The 14043-nt window shown below is 46.5% G+C and overlaps 1 long non-coding RNA gene across 1 annotated transcript; it reads right to left on the bottom strand.

The window, feature by feature from the left end:
- Positions 1 to 667: 667 nt before the first annotated feature.
- LOC116914832 lies at positions 668 to 7893 on the bottom strand. The gene is made up of 2 exons (XR_004389775.1): positions 7308 to 7893; positions 668 to 818 (listed from the first exon to the last, which is right to left on the bottom strand). It is a non-coding gene; the product is annotated as an uncharacterized LOC116914832 (long non-coding RNA).
- Positions 7894 to 14043: the final 6150 nt, after the last annotated feature.

Raw genomic sequence — 14043 nt, 5'->3', positions numbered from 1 at the left:
GAAAGATGAAGAAGCAAAAGGACCCACTTTTTCCTCTTTGTCTGGAGTACAGCAGGCTCCCATTGTCTGAAAGGTATGGGAGACACTGAATGGTTCACCTACTAAGGAATTTCTTCCTAGAAATAGCTTTACTTTGGGGGAGCCCCTTGCCCTCAGTAGAGGAAATTGTAGTCCAATTGTCAATCATAACATTCAGCATTCTCCTTGGACACATGACCCAAACAGAACCCACTCATATCTTGAGCCAGTTAAGGAAGTTCCACATCTCCCAGGGGCACTGGGAAACTGTTAAGCACTGTTAAACAATTGTTAAAATCTTTTTATCAAAAAGCACAATCAGGGCCTGGGAAGATGTCTCCAATGTAAAGTGTCTGCCCCACAGAGCCACACAAGCCTGAGAACCAGAGTTCAGATCCCAAGCACCCATGTAAAATCCAGGCGTAGAGGTGAGTGTATGTAACCCCAGTGCTGGAGTGAGAGGAATTACTGATCTCTAGAGCTCACTCGCTAGATGGTCTATATGATCAGTGAGCTCTGCAAGTCCACTGAAAAACAGTCTCAAAAAGAAAAGGAGTCTTCAAGTGCTCCCATGCACGTGTGCATACGTGCACACACACACACACACACACACACACACACACTTTTTAAAAAATCACAATTGGTGTTTATAACAGGGTCTTTAAAGTGTATATTCTTAAGCACTCCTGGTGTTCATTATCCTTCAAACAAGCATCTTTGGAAGCAGGGTCAGCTTGACTTCTGGTCAGCAGCTGCTGGACTCTTCCTTGTTGTCTTGCTCACCTGGCTGCTCTGAGAAACTAAAAAGAAAATCATGTCAAACAGCTCTCCGGCCAGTCCTAGGCCAGCACCAGCCATCTTGAACATTCCATGGATATGCTGGGACAACTAAGCAAAGACTGTAACTGATTATTGAGGCTCTACAGAGTGCAGCCTCAACCAGGGATATTTGAAATAATTTGCACCAAACTTGGCTATGGCAAACCTCCATGAACTCTGGAGAATCCTGAAACCCTTTTTACTGAGGCCAGACAGGGAGCATGCTCCCTGGTCACTAGCAGATGGGCTACTATGATTGGTGCTAAGAGGCAAGGCTGTGATTGGTGCAAAATATAAGCTGCAATGACTGAACAGTGCAAAAAGACAAATGACAGTGACTGGTCTGGAAGCTACATAAACAGGCTGCTGTGGCTTCCTGGGATGGGGTGGGCCAGTTTCCTCCCAAGATGGCAGCTGCTGGACTCTTCCCTGAGATGCTGGTGTCTCAGCTTTGGGGTTTTCCACAGTGGCCTATGTGCAGTGGTAAGTACTATCTGGCAACACAGAAGGCAGCAGCAGAGGAACAGAGGCAATGGCAGCTGAGCAGTGGACGGCCCAGGTTGCAAACAGAGCAAAAGAAGAGAAGCAGTTGAGTGGTTATTAGGAGGCCAGGGCAGGAAGAAGAGGGCAGTAGAAGCAGGGAGATGCCAAAAGAAGGCAGAGAACTGGGGTAAAGGGATAAACAAGAGCAAGGAACCAGAGAAGAGGCTCTGAGTAGCAGGATTGCTCCAGAGAGCTGGCAAGTCTCCAGATCTCAGACCTCAGGCCAAAAGCTGTGACACTGGTCAGGTTAAGAAGGAAGTTAGTGGGCCGGAGAGATGTCTCATTGGTTAAGAGCACTGTCTAGTCTTCCAGAGGTCCTGAATTCAACTCCCAGCAACCACACAATGACTCACAACCATCCATAATGGGATCTGATGCTCTTTTCTGACGTGCAGACTTACATGCAGATAGAGCACTCACATACATAAAATAAATCTAAAAGAAGAAGAAGAAAAAGGAGGAGGAGGAGGAGGAGGCAAGCAGGTGTCACTGGGCAAGGTGGTACCTCAAAAAAATAATGCCAGAGAGAGAGAGAGAGAGAGAGAGAGAGAGAGAGAGAGAGAGAGAGAGAGAGAGAGAGAGAGAGAGAGAGTGCTTAGTGACTAACTTCTGCACACACACGAGCATTGGCTACAACTAAGGGCTGAGGAATTCTGTATGTAGGCATGGACAAAGGCTGAAAAACCACACTTTCCTAGGCCCACAACAATGCTGCAACATGTGTGGGTCTGTGGGGTCCAATATTAGAGGTCCGTGACACTGGAGGGCACCACCTGCTCATGCTCCCATCCAATGTCATCCCACCACCCCTTCAAGAGCTTCTTGCCCACCCATGATTTCTATCTCGGTAGAGCAAAAGCCTCCTGATTGTCAGCAGTTTGTCCCTGGTTCTGGATCTGGACGAGAAGAGAAACACTGACATCTATTCTGACTTCTTTCCCTTCACAAAGGACCTGCTCTCAGGATGCCTGGGATTCCCTCCTGCCCTGAAAACAACTCTTTCTGTCTTTGTTTTATCTCCTTCATAATATCCCTTTCAAGGTAAATTGGAATTTAAAGCAGTCGCTTACATCTCTTTTCCTTCAAAACTCCAAGGAATATAAAGTACAGGGACTTAACAGACCATGGCGTGGGGGAGTCGCCCTTTGACAGATGTTCACCTAGACCAAAACTGAAAAATTAACCAAGAACCCAGAACTTAGTCATACTTCCTCCTATCCCAATGTCACCCAATTCCCCAAACCCCACGATCACTTACAGTCAGTATCAGACAAGACTCAATCCCCAAAATATAAGAATCATTTTAGAAATTAGTAAATAGGTATGTAGCAAGGAGTCTCCTCATGCTACCAATGGTAAAGGCAACTCTGAAGATAAAAAAACCTCTCCAAAGAGAGTGCCATCGTGTGTGTGTGTGTGTGTGTGTGTGTGTGTGTGTGTGTCTATGTGTGTGTGTGTGTGTCTGTGTGTATCTGTGTGTGTGTCTGTGTATCTGTGTGTGTGTCTGTGTGTGTCTGTGTCTGTGTGTCTGTGTGTGTGTCTGTGTGTCTGTGTGTCTGTGTGTCTGTGTGTGTCTGTGTATGTGTGTCTGTGTGTGTGTGTGTGTGTTGTGTGTGTGTCTGTGTGTGTGTGTGTGTGTGTGTGTGTGTGTGTGTGTGTGTGTGTGTGTGTGTGTGTGTGTGTGTGTATGTGTGTGTGTGTGTGTCTGTGTGTGTGTGTGCCTGTGTGTGTGTGTCTGTGTGTGTCTGTGTCTGTCTGTGTGTGTGTGTGTGTGTGTGTGTCTGTGTGTGTGTGTGTCTGTGTGTGTGTGTGTGTGTGTGTGTGTGTGTGTGTGTGTGTGTGTGTCTATGTGTGTGTGTGTCTGTGTGTGTGTGTCTATGTGTGTGTCTGTGTGTGTCTGTGTGTGTGTGTCTGTGTGTGTGTGTATGTGTGTGTGTGTGTGTGTGTGTGTGTGTGTGTGTGTATGTGTGTGTGTGTATGTGTGTGTGTCTATGTGTGTGTGTGTGTCTGTGTGTGTCTGTGTGTGTGTGTGTCTGTGTGTGTGTGTGTGTGTATGCATGATGTCACATCAGGCATTTAAAAGCATCAAAAGATCAAGTGGGGAGATGAATGCTAGATGAATAGAATGACATTTCTGTGCTGGGAATAATGGCTTTAATGAATTTACTCACCCCTGTCCCCACATCATATGGTACAAAAGCGGGAGGGGGCTGAGGAGGGAAACAGAGTATGGAGGTGTTATGTGTAAAAGTGAGCTTAGCAGGCAGGTAGAGGGAGGAAACAGCAAGATGGAAGGAACTGTAGTGTGAGCCATGTGTCCCTGTTTCCCAGAATGCCTCCCTGACACAAAGCAGTGTGGTCTCTGAGCCCAAGGCAGCAGCAGGCCCAGAGCCCCTACAACAGATGGCTAGGCCACCAATAGCCTGACTGGACAGAAGCTATCGGTGCCTTGTAGCTGGCAGAGCACCTCTGTTGACTTTGGTCACCCAGGATAACCAGACGGGGAGTCCATGGTGGTAGCTCTCACATACTATGGAGTTCATCCAGTGACTCACGAGCAGCTACACATGTGTCACAGAGGCAATGTGGACAGCCTCCCCCAGACCGTGAATTAGGATCTAACCCATACCACAATGTTACTGGGTGGTGGAGTCTTTGGGTGAAGGATGAGTGGGCTGAGGGTAGAGTCGTCTTAAATAGAGTTAGTGCCCGTATTAAAGAGATGCCAGAGAGACCCCTGGTTCTTCACAGGAAGACATGACAAGCAGGCACCCTCTTTGAAGCAGCAAGTGGGTCCTCCCCAGATACAAATCCGTCAACCCCTTGACACTGGACTTCCAGCATCTAGAAAGTGGGAAGTCTCTGCCTGCATTAGTCACCCAGCCCATGGCATTTTGTTATAGCAGCAGAAAGACAAAACACAAGGTCACGGTGTGAGCAGTCAATGCGGACAGACCACACCTACCAACCCGGGGGTGTCACAGGAAGACTGGGACACTGTGCAGGGAGCTTAGCAGTTCTCAAACTGGGGAGTTACCGTTCTCACCCGTGACGTAAACCCCACGGTGTGATTGGAGGGAGACATTAGGTGACCCACACCAGTCTCTTAGCTTGCTCTGATGGTTTGGCAGGACCTAAAATCATCAAGGGGACAATCTGTGCCCATGCGGGTGAGGGATAACTTAGATTAAAGTAACTGAGTTGGGAAGACTCACCTTAACTGTGGCAGTACCACAGTGGGTAGCTGGAACCCTGGGTAGAATAAAAGAGAAATCAAGCTAAACACCAGCATTCATTCATTGCTATCTGATGCCAGACTGTGGATGCAATGACACTAGTCACCTACTCATGCTGCCACCCCCTTGCACGGTGGACACATGCCTTAGAACCATGAGGCAAAATAAACCCCCCTTTCTTTAAGTTGCCTTTATCTGGTGTTTTGTCACAGCAGTCAGGGAGTAACTAATACAACTATTCACAAAGAAATTCCCCTTCCTGCCTAGTTCCATACACACCAATATCATCCTGAGCCCAAAATCTCACCCAGTGTTTGTTCGCAGTGACCCGGGAACTGGGGACCAGGCCCAGTTTCCGTTCACAGTAGACAGACCAAGCAGGATGGCAGGAAAGCAGGGGCCTACGTCATCCTGACCTCTGATGAAGGTCAGGTGATACAGGACACTGCCATGCAAAGGCAGCCACAGGTCCAGGTAGCAGTGTCCTGTCATAGGGAAGTTTCCAGCGGACATTCTGTTTCCATGGCCTTTTCCTCTTCCTTCGACCTGTGGAAGCCGTCAACACACCTGGAAATGTTGGTGGCTTCTCAGCAAGAAGGTCCCTGTCAGTTAGGTGTGGCTGAGTCCCACCCAGGCAGATAGATGGACTTTGAGAGACAGAGGGGGCCTGAAGAGTCTGCTTTGTTTGCATCTATTGGGCCAAAGGCTGAGGAGTCAATAACAAATAATGACAGGAAAACGTCTCTGGAACTTACTGGAGAACCAAGAACACACAGGAAATAGTAGGTTCAATCTAACAACAACTATGCAAAATGGGTAATGTTACTGTTAGGCCCATTTTACGAGAGGAACTTAAGGCTCAGAAAAGTGATGTAACCTGTCCAAGGTCACATGGTAAATAAGTGCTGTGGGTCATCTGGTTTAAAAGTCCATGTTCCAAACCTTGAACAACTTCATGGAGTCATGCTATAGATAAGTGGCTAGAAGCCAGAATCTGGGAGGTGAGAGTTGCTAACACCCACCTAGAAAGTGAGCAGACCATGACAGCGCCACCCTAGAATCCCTCCAGAAGAGGAAAGGTGGAAGTGGGAGCTTCAGAGGATCATTACCTCAGATCATTTTCGTTGTCTCAGCTTGCTTGCTGCAGCAGCAAGGCATTACACCAAGAGGGCCTGTGGCTTACACAGGGAGGAAGCCATGGGTATCCACACTAAGTCCTGCAGCCAGGCTTGGAAGGGGAGCTGCAAAGGGCCCCCACTCTACCCATGGGCTAGCATGAATCACCATAAGCTCTAAGAGGACCTCAGCAAGGGGCCAGTCAGGACCGAAACAGATGACTATCCCAGTCCTAATTATGTGCTCTAATGAGAAAATGTCGAAATGGCATCCATCTTGCTCTGTTTTTGTCTCTGTACCTGGGCTTACAGACGGGTGCAGCATAAGTAGAAAGAGAGACAGGCGAGCAGTCGAGAGCTGCTTTTGCAGAGGATCCAGGCTCAGTTCCCAGCCCATACATTAGTGACTCACAACCTCCTGTAACTCCAGCTCTGGGGGAATCCAACACTCTCTTCTGACCTCTGCAGACTCCTGCTTGCATGTAACATGCATACATGCAATCAGCCACACATGCATACCTATAAAATAAAATAAATCATTATTTTAACGAGTGAACGAAGTGGATGGGAAGAAGCCAGCGCCTCCCAGCTTTGGCATTGCTGGGTTTAGGGGTGAGTAATTACTGGCTGTAGGGGTGTCCTGGGTGGCAGCATCTGGGTCTCTGAGGCCCACTGGATGTGAACGTTCTTCTTCTACAAAATCACAATCAAAATTGCCCCCCAGAGTCCCCCTCTAACGTGTAAAACAAAATCCTTAATTTATGCCACTAATTGAAAGAGGGGCCCCAATATTTATCCATACATTCAACGAGCAGGGCATGTCCCTGCACCAGAAGCTCAGAAGGGCAGGAAGGAAGTCAAGCAGCTTTCGAGCTCTGTGATGAGAAGGGAGAATAGTGTTGGGTTGGCCTGGGAGGAAGGGTGACATTAACAGCCAACCTCAGACCATAGGACAGGCATGAATGAGAAGGTGAGGGGGCATTCAGACCAGACACCAGCTAGGAACGAGAGAGAGAGAGAGAGAGAGAGAGAGAGAGAGAGAGAGAGAGAGAGAGAGAGAGAGCCTGAGGCTCAGCAAATTGTACACAGAAATCCCCATGCAGTTCCTGGACCTTTGACAGGTAGCCTTGCAATAGCCGCCCTCTCTCCTCTCAGCTTTGAGCCCGGCTCTGTGAAGTGTGTTGTCCCACCCAGGAGGGGCGTGGATCAAGGTGGTCTTGGCAGATCTGCTCGGAGGAATTAGCTGGTGACATTGCAGCTACAGGACGGCTTTCTTATTCACACACACACACACACACACACACACACACACACACACACACACACACGCACACTTGCGCATCTGCACTTCCCCACACTGATTTGTTCGTTTCTCAAAAGCCCTTTCCACCCACACTGAGCTGGGCTACAAGAGATAGGACTGACTCAGCCATTTCCCTGTCTCCAGCATAAAAAGCTCTAAAAAGAATAATTTAAGCTTCTCTGGAATGAGGTCATTTAATGAATCTTCTCCATGCTAAGAGGTTTTATATGCCTTTTTAAAAACCCTCCCCCAAGCATGGGACTATGATATTACCTTGGAGAGCCAAGAGATGGAGTGATACACGTATGCACAGCACACTGGGAGGAAGGAGGTGGTTTCCTTGGCAACAGCATCCATGTTCTGGCTTCCCTCGGCTAAATTGGAATATATTGAAATATCTGCTTTGGATGCCTCTCTCTCGAAGGAAAATGAGTAGTTTTCCTATTCCATAAGCCTGCAGCTGGGGAGAGATGTTCTGTGAGTTTGATGCATCTGAATGGGGCTAACCAGCCTGAAGGCTGGCAAAAGTACTCCTCTTGGCTCTGCAAAACCCAAGCCATCCTTCCTTGAGCCAAGGGGAGAAGAAAAATGAAGCAAAGGAGGCCTCACCCTTCTGGCCCAGCAGAAAGCAGATGACTCCATCTTAGGCTGCCTGCATAACTGCCTTTCTAGTGTGTTTCCAAGCATACCCAGCTTCACAGATGAGCCTTCAAAACCTGTGCACTAGGTCTGCAACTTGCAGAGGCTGGAAGGAAAACAGGGGTCTTCCGATCAGATCCGTTCAAATCCTTGCCACAAGAACACAGCTACACACCCAAAGCAGAGTACCCAGCACACTGAGAGTGATAGTGTCGTGTCTGTGGACTTGAGCCTTCTGAACGACTTAGCGTAAGTTCTGTGAACTCTGTAACCTCAGTTTCCTTTTCTGTAAGTATCCTTCCTCCAAGGTTGCTATGAAGGTCAGATAAGGTGAGCTGTGCAATCCCTGGCACATTGAAGGCATTCAGTTCTCTTTTCTTCCTCGTGCCAAGAAATAAACAACATTCTATGTCTTTCCTATAAGAGAGATTTACCAGGGACTGGAGACGTGGCTCAGAGGTTAAGAGCACTGGCTGCTCTTCCAGAGCTCATAAGTTTAATTCCCAGCAACCACATGGTGGCTTGATACCCTTTTCAGGCAGGTGGATGCATATGCAACAGAGCACCCATACATTACATAAGAAAAGAGAGAGAGCAATTACCAGATGGAAGAGTGTCTTGGGAAGCAGGAGAAACTTCAGCCCAAGAGCCCAAGTCTCTTCGTTTGCATAGATTTATTCCCAGGGTGCCAGGGTGTTATTGTAGAGTTCAGATAACCCAGGCTGGGAAGAGTTTGAATAGAACAGAGGACAGATTCTGGTATAACTTGAGAGCCAGCCACCAGTCTCAGAGGGAGGGGGTCAGGCCAGGCCAGGGGCAGGCGGAGAGAATGAATGTGAACACTAGCCTTTAGCAGGGCCAAGGAGGACTAAGGCAAGGTTTGGTAAGGAAGGGTAGCTATGTGTCTTAGGGATGTGGCCTAGAACATGTTTTGTTCTCTCCAAGACTCAGGTTGAATATTTTTAAATTTTTAATTGTGTGGGAGGTGGTGATATGTGTTAGGGTGGGACACAGGTAGGGGTGAGTATACATGCCAGAGTATGTGTGTGGTCAGAGGACAACACCAGGAAAGTAGTTCTAGTCTTCCATTGTGTGGGTCCCAGGAATTGAACTCAGGTCATCAGGCTTGGCAGCAAACACCTTTACCCAATGAGCCATCTTGCTTGTCCCATGAGATTAGAATTTGATTGTCATCATGGCAGTGATAGAAGATAAGGTCTCTAAGAGGCGATTAGATTGTTAACGTCAAGTGTCCCCAAGAGGAACCTTTAGGAGGCAGGACCTAGGTGGAGGAAGTGGTTTGTCCTTGGTCCAGATGTATTGTCCATTTCCTGGTCAACCACAACGTGAACTGCTGTCTTCCACCATAGACTCAGGTCACCATCAACTAAGCAACCTTGCTTTCCCCCAGCATGAAGAACTGAAAGTCCTGAACTGGGGAGCTTGGGAACAGAGTCTTTGGTTGCTTCTACTAAGTGTTTTGGTGACAGCAGCATCAAGGTAGCTGAAACAGAAAAATCAATGCCTTTCTCATAGAAATAGGTTCATTCTCACAAGAACAGGTGAGCCTAGCCCTGTGTCTTCTCTCTTCTGCATGTGTTGTCCTGCCCACCACCCCACATTTGTACCATGTTATAATGAGCTAAGGCCCTTAACTGACCTTTGACTTCCAACTTCTAGAATAGTGACCTCAATAAACTCCTTTTCTTTATATACTTCCCAGTCCCAGGTATTATGTTATAGCAACTGAAAATGGACTCAGATGCTAGGCTGCTTAAAGGTCCTCACAGAAGACACTTTGTTATATTTTATCCCAATATTATCTACTTTCACTCCTAGGAAATTCTTTCTAGTGCCCCTATTAAAATTGATTCAAACACACCAGGACCTAGATTCTTATATGAGATTCAGATTCCAGAGTTGGTCCTGAAAGGCTTGGGGATAGAACTTCATTCCAGTCCTTTTCCCCATAAGAGTGTCCAAAAGCCTGGAGGAAAGCTCTCTGAGCTGTTTGTGGTCTGCAGAGTAACCGCCCTTCCCTCCTATCAGAGCATAGCCGTATGGTAAGATGTAGAGATTGGCAGCAGCATGTGGAATCCACCTGTGCCTCGGTAGCGTCTAATTCTATGTCTTTTGGCCATCTGTGAAAAAAAAAGTTTTGCTACTTAGCAGAAGTAGCTCTGGGCCTTTCCCCTCAATCAATGGTTCTCAACCTGTGGATCTGGACCCCTTAGGGGTTGAAGGACCTTTTCACAGGAATCACCTAAGACCATTGGGAAACACAGCTATGTATATTATTACAATTCGTAATAGTAACAAATTACAGTTATGACATATCAACAAAAATAACTTTATGGTTGGGGTCACCACAACCCGAGAAATGCATCAGGAATGTTGAGAACCACGGCTCTAGATAAAGTTGTAAGAGAACTACACGCATGGCAATATGCCAGAATTGACTACTTGTAAATCTCCAGGAGGAAGGACAGTGGCAGAAGGGATACCTGCTCTGCATGTATTCAGATGCATCCCAAAGCTAAAATAATTAAAATAGTCTAAGAATTACAACATAAGTAATGGGCAAAGAGATGAGACAAACTCAGTATATTTCAAATGTCAACATATTTTTAAGATGAGTTATCCAAAACAACAACAAAAAAGATATGAAGTTGGAAGGGATATGTGTTAGAGTTGAATGCCTGGGAGTGGGGGCGGGGTATGATTTAGATACGTTGTATACACATACAGGGTTTTCCAAAATGAAAAATTGTTTAAAATTCCACCATTTTGGAACTTTATGGACTATTCTGTGAATTGTGGCTGGAGGATAATTGACCAATCTACCAAGGAACAGATTTAAATTCTATTCTCTACCTCACACCATACTTCAGAATTATGTGTAGGGTAAATATTAAATTAAAAATAAGCAGTATGAAATAAGAAAAGACAGTAAGATGTAAGATACCTTTGAAGTGATGCCAGATATGGCCCATCTCACATCCTCTCAGACTCCTAGGCCATGGTTATCATTGTAGCAACCTATATACAAGGTGTTGTCTGCCAGCATCTCAGCTGCATGCTTCATTCTCTGTCTGTCTCTGTCTCTGTCTCCCTCCCTCCCTCCCTCCCTCCCTTCCTCTCTCCTTTCCATGCAGGCTCTCCTTCCCTCTTCCCTTCCTCCTCTTTTCTCTCTCATCACTTCTTGCCTCTAACACAGCTCTAAAGGAAGCCTACAGCAGCCCATGTGCACCGCATGTGCACAACCCCAGAAGTGCAGTGGATCCCACAGCCAGAACAACCTTTAAGATGGGAGAAACAAAAGCCCCGTTCAAGCTGCTGCTTCAGGCTTTCTTTGTAAATGGCAAGAGGGCCCCAGCGTTGCCCTGCGTTGACTTTCCCCCCTCTCCACTTTGTTCTTTTCTGTCTTCCTGTTTCACATCCCCAAATTTGTTATACCCAAGTCTTGATCTGTCTGGGAAGATACCTAAGCTCGTATGAGTGATTAAGATTAAAATATGAAACTAGATTGGACAAACATAAAGAAAAGGGCTGATGAGCATATTTCTCCTTTAAATGTAGATCATTTCACCAAAATGATCTTTATCTACTGTTCCCATCTGTTCTTGAACAATTTAGTCCAGAAGCCTATGTGGAGGTTTGGCCCCCACACATGATAGTGCAAAAGCCAGGTAGAAGTTGGATTCAGTGATGGAGGTGGAGTGGGAGTCAAACACTGGACACAGCAAAGATGCCCAGAGAAAGAGGGAGGTAGCCCAATGTGGTGTCAGTGAGCTCTCCGTTCCTGTGATAAAATGCCTAGGAAAATAAGCTGAAGGGAAGAAGGAGAGGTTTGCTCTGTCTCATGGCTTCAGAGGCTCACTGCTTTGGGCCTGTAGCAAGCAAGACTACGTGTATCATGATGAGAAGTGGGTAATAGATCAAAGCCAGCCAGCAAGGGGAATGGGAAGGCAGGTGACTGCAGGGTGTGCTTCTAATGACCTAACTTCCTCCACCAGGCCCTACCTTCTAAAGTGTCCACCACCTCCTTCTGGTGGGCTGGGCAGCTTTCGGGCAAGCCTAGAACACATGAGACTTTGGGAACATTTCAAATCTAAACTATGATAGTGTCAAAGTCCCTCAAAGTGGGACAGGACAGCATGTGGTGCTGCAGTCTGCATAGATTGAAGAACCATTCATAAAAGTGTGTTGAAGTTTGTGGGATGGGGAGGAGGCTGTCAGCAGACCAAAGACAGTGGTAAGAAGATCTTGATCAAATAACTCAGAGTGTTAAATGTGACAGAAGGGGAGCCGGTTTCACACTGGCATACAACAAATGACAAATGAGAAAGCTGCCTTGCGGTGTGTTTGAATGTGGTTTGTGGAGATGGAGGCAGTGCTGGGAGGACATTGGATCCAATTAAGCATTAATGCAGGGGGGCTGGGCTAATCACCATAGTAACTGGTTGCTATAAAGCAAGTCCACCCTCAGACTTGCTACTTTCCAACTTGCCCTCTTATCTTCCCTGCTTCTGTCATGAGATGAAGGTAGTGCAAAGGCTGTGCCAGAAGCCAACAGATGCCAGTGCCGTGTTCTCGGACATCCAAGCACAAGAACCATGAGCCAAAATAAATCTCTTTTTCATAAATCATCCAGCCTTGGATGTTCTGATATAGTGACAGAAAACCAAGAACATGAGGCATCTGTGAGAACTTTGCTATTTCCTAACCCCACTCCCACCCCCACGCTTCCACTCTGTCTCTGTACAGAATAGTTTTATCTCAACATGACACAAGCTAAAGTCATCTGAGAGGAAAGGACCTCAATTAAGAAAGTGCTGCTGTAAGATCAGGCTGCAGGCAAGCCTGTAGGGCATTTTACTAATTAGTGATTGATGGAGACAGCTCAGCCCATTGAAGGTACAACAGCCCCTGGGCTGTTAGTCCTGGATTCTTTAAGAAAGCAGGCTAAGCAAGTTATGGGGAGCAAGCCAGTAAGCAGCATCCCTCCATGGCCTCTGCATCAGCTCCTGCTTCCAGGTTCCCATCCTGTATGAATTCCCATCCTGACTTGCTCTGATGATGAACAGCAATATGGAAATGTTAGCCAAACAAATCCTTTCCTCAAGGTGCCTTGTTCATGGTGTTTCCTCACAGCAATGGAAACCCTAACTATGCAATCACTGAGGGAAGGCAGGGCAGGAATTCAAGACGGGAACTAAAGTAGAAGCCACAAGGAATGCTGCTTACAGGCTTGCTCTCTATGGCTTGCTATGTCTGCTTTCTTATACCACCCAGGACCACTTGCCCTGGTAGGGCAAGCAGCATCCCTCCATGGCCTCTGCATAAGCTCTGCCTCCAAGTTCCTGCCCTGTTTGAGTTTCTGTCCTGATTCACTTTGATGATAAACAGTGCCATGGAAGTGTAAGTCAAATAAACCCTTCCCTCCTCAACTTGCTTTCGGCCATGGGGTTGCATCGTAGCAATAGCAGCCCTAACTAAGCCTCCCTCTTCTATGGGTGCATGAACATGGCAACCATTAAAGCATGTTTTATTTTCCACTCTACTGTGGCAGCCATTACTAATTAATCAAATGTAATCTGATAATACATTATAGAGAATGAAGATACATATCAGTGTGCAAATTTATGCTTGTGTGGATGTGCCCATCGAGAGAACAAAACACCCCTGTCTGTGCAGTAGAAATGAGCACACGTGGGACCCAGGTATTGGCTCCAGCATCAGTCACTTTTCTCTTGAGTTGATTAAAATATCATGACCAATGCAACTTACAGGAGAAAGGTGTTGGAGTTTACAGTTCCTATCTTAGTAGGAAGGCATAAGGACAAGAATCAGGCACGGTGCTGGGACAGCCTGCATCTTCAACCACAAGCATGAATCAGAAAGAAAGGAGTAGACATGAGCCAAGACCATAAATACCAGACTCCTGCACACAGTGACACATTTTCTCCAACAAGGCTCTGCCCAGCAAATTTCCCTGAACAATGCCACAAACTGAGGACCAAGTGTTCAAACACCTGAGCCTATGGAGACATTTTTTATTCAACTTGAAATAACTTCTCAATAGCATTCTTTCCTCAAAGTAGCCAAGACTTCTTAGCTTGTTAGAATGTTCAGGGAATTGTGGGGAAAGGATCAAAAGGATCAGAGACCCACAGGGAGGGACTTCCTCAGGCCCAATGGAGGGAAGCTCCAACACATAAACAGGTAGCAATTGTTAATATAATTAACCATAGCAAGTGGAAATTCATGTTTGCATAGATTAAAAATTAAATAAATGAGTACATTGAAAAGAACTAAAATACATAGTCTTAAAATTTCTCCATAAAGTATGTGCTAGTTACAAAAGAAA

Source organism: Rattus rattus, chromosome 13 (genome assembly GCF_011064425.1).
Source record: "Rattus rattus isolate New Zealand chromosome 13, Rrattus_CSIRO_v1, whole genome shotgun sequence".
NCBI lineage: Eukaryota > Metazoa > Chordata > Mammalia > Rodentia > Muridae > Rattus > Rattus rattus.
The sequence above is the reverse complement of the archived record's forward strand: the minus strand, read 5'-3'. Positions and strand labels throughout refer to the sequence as shown.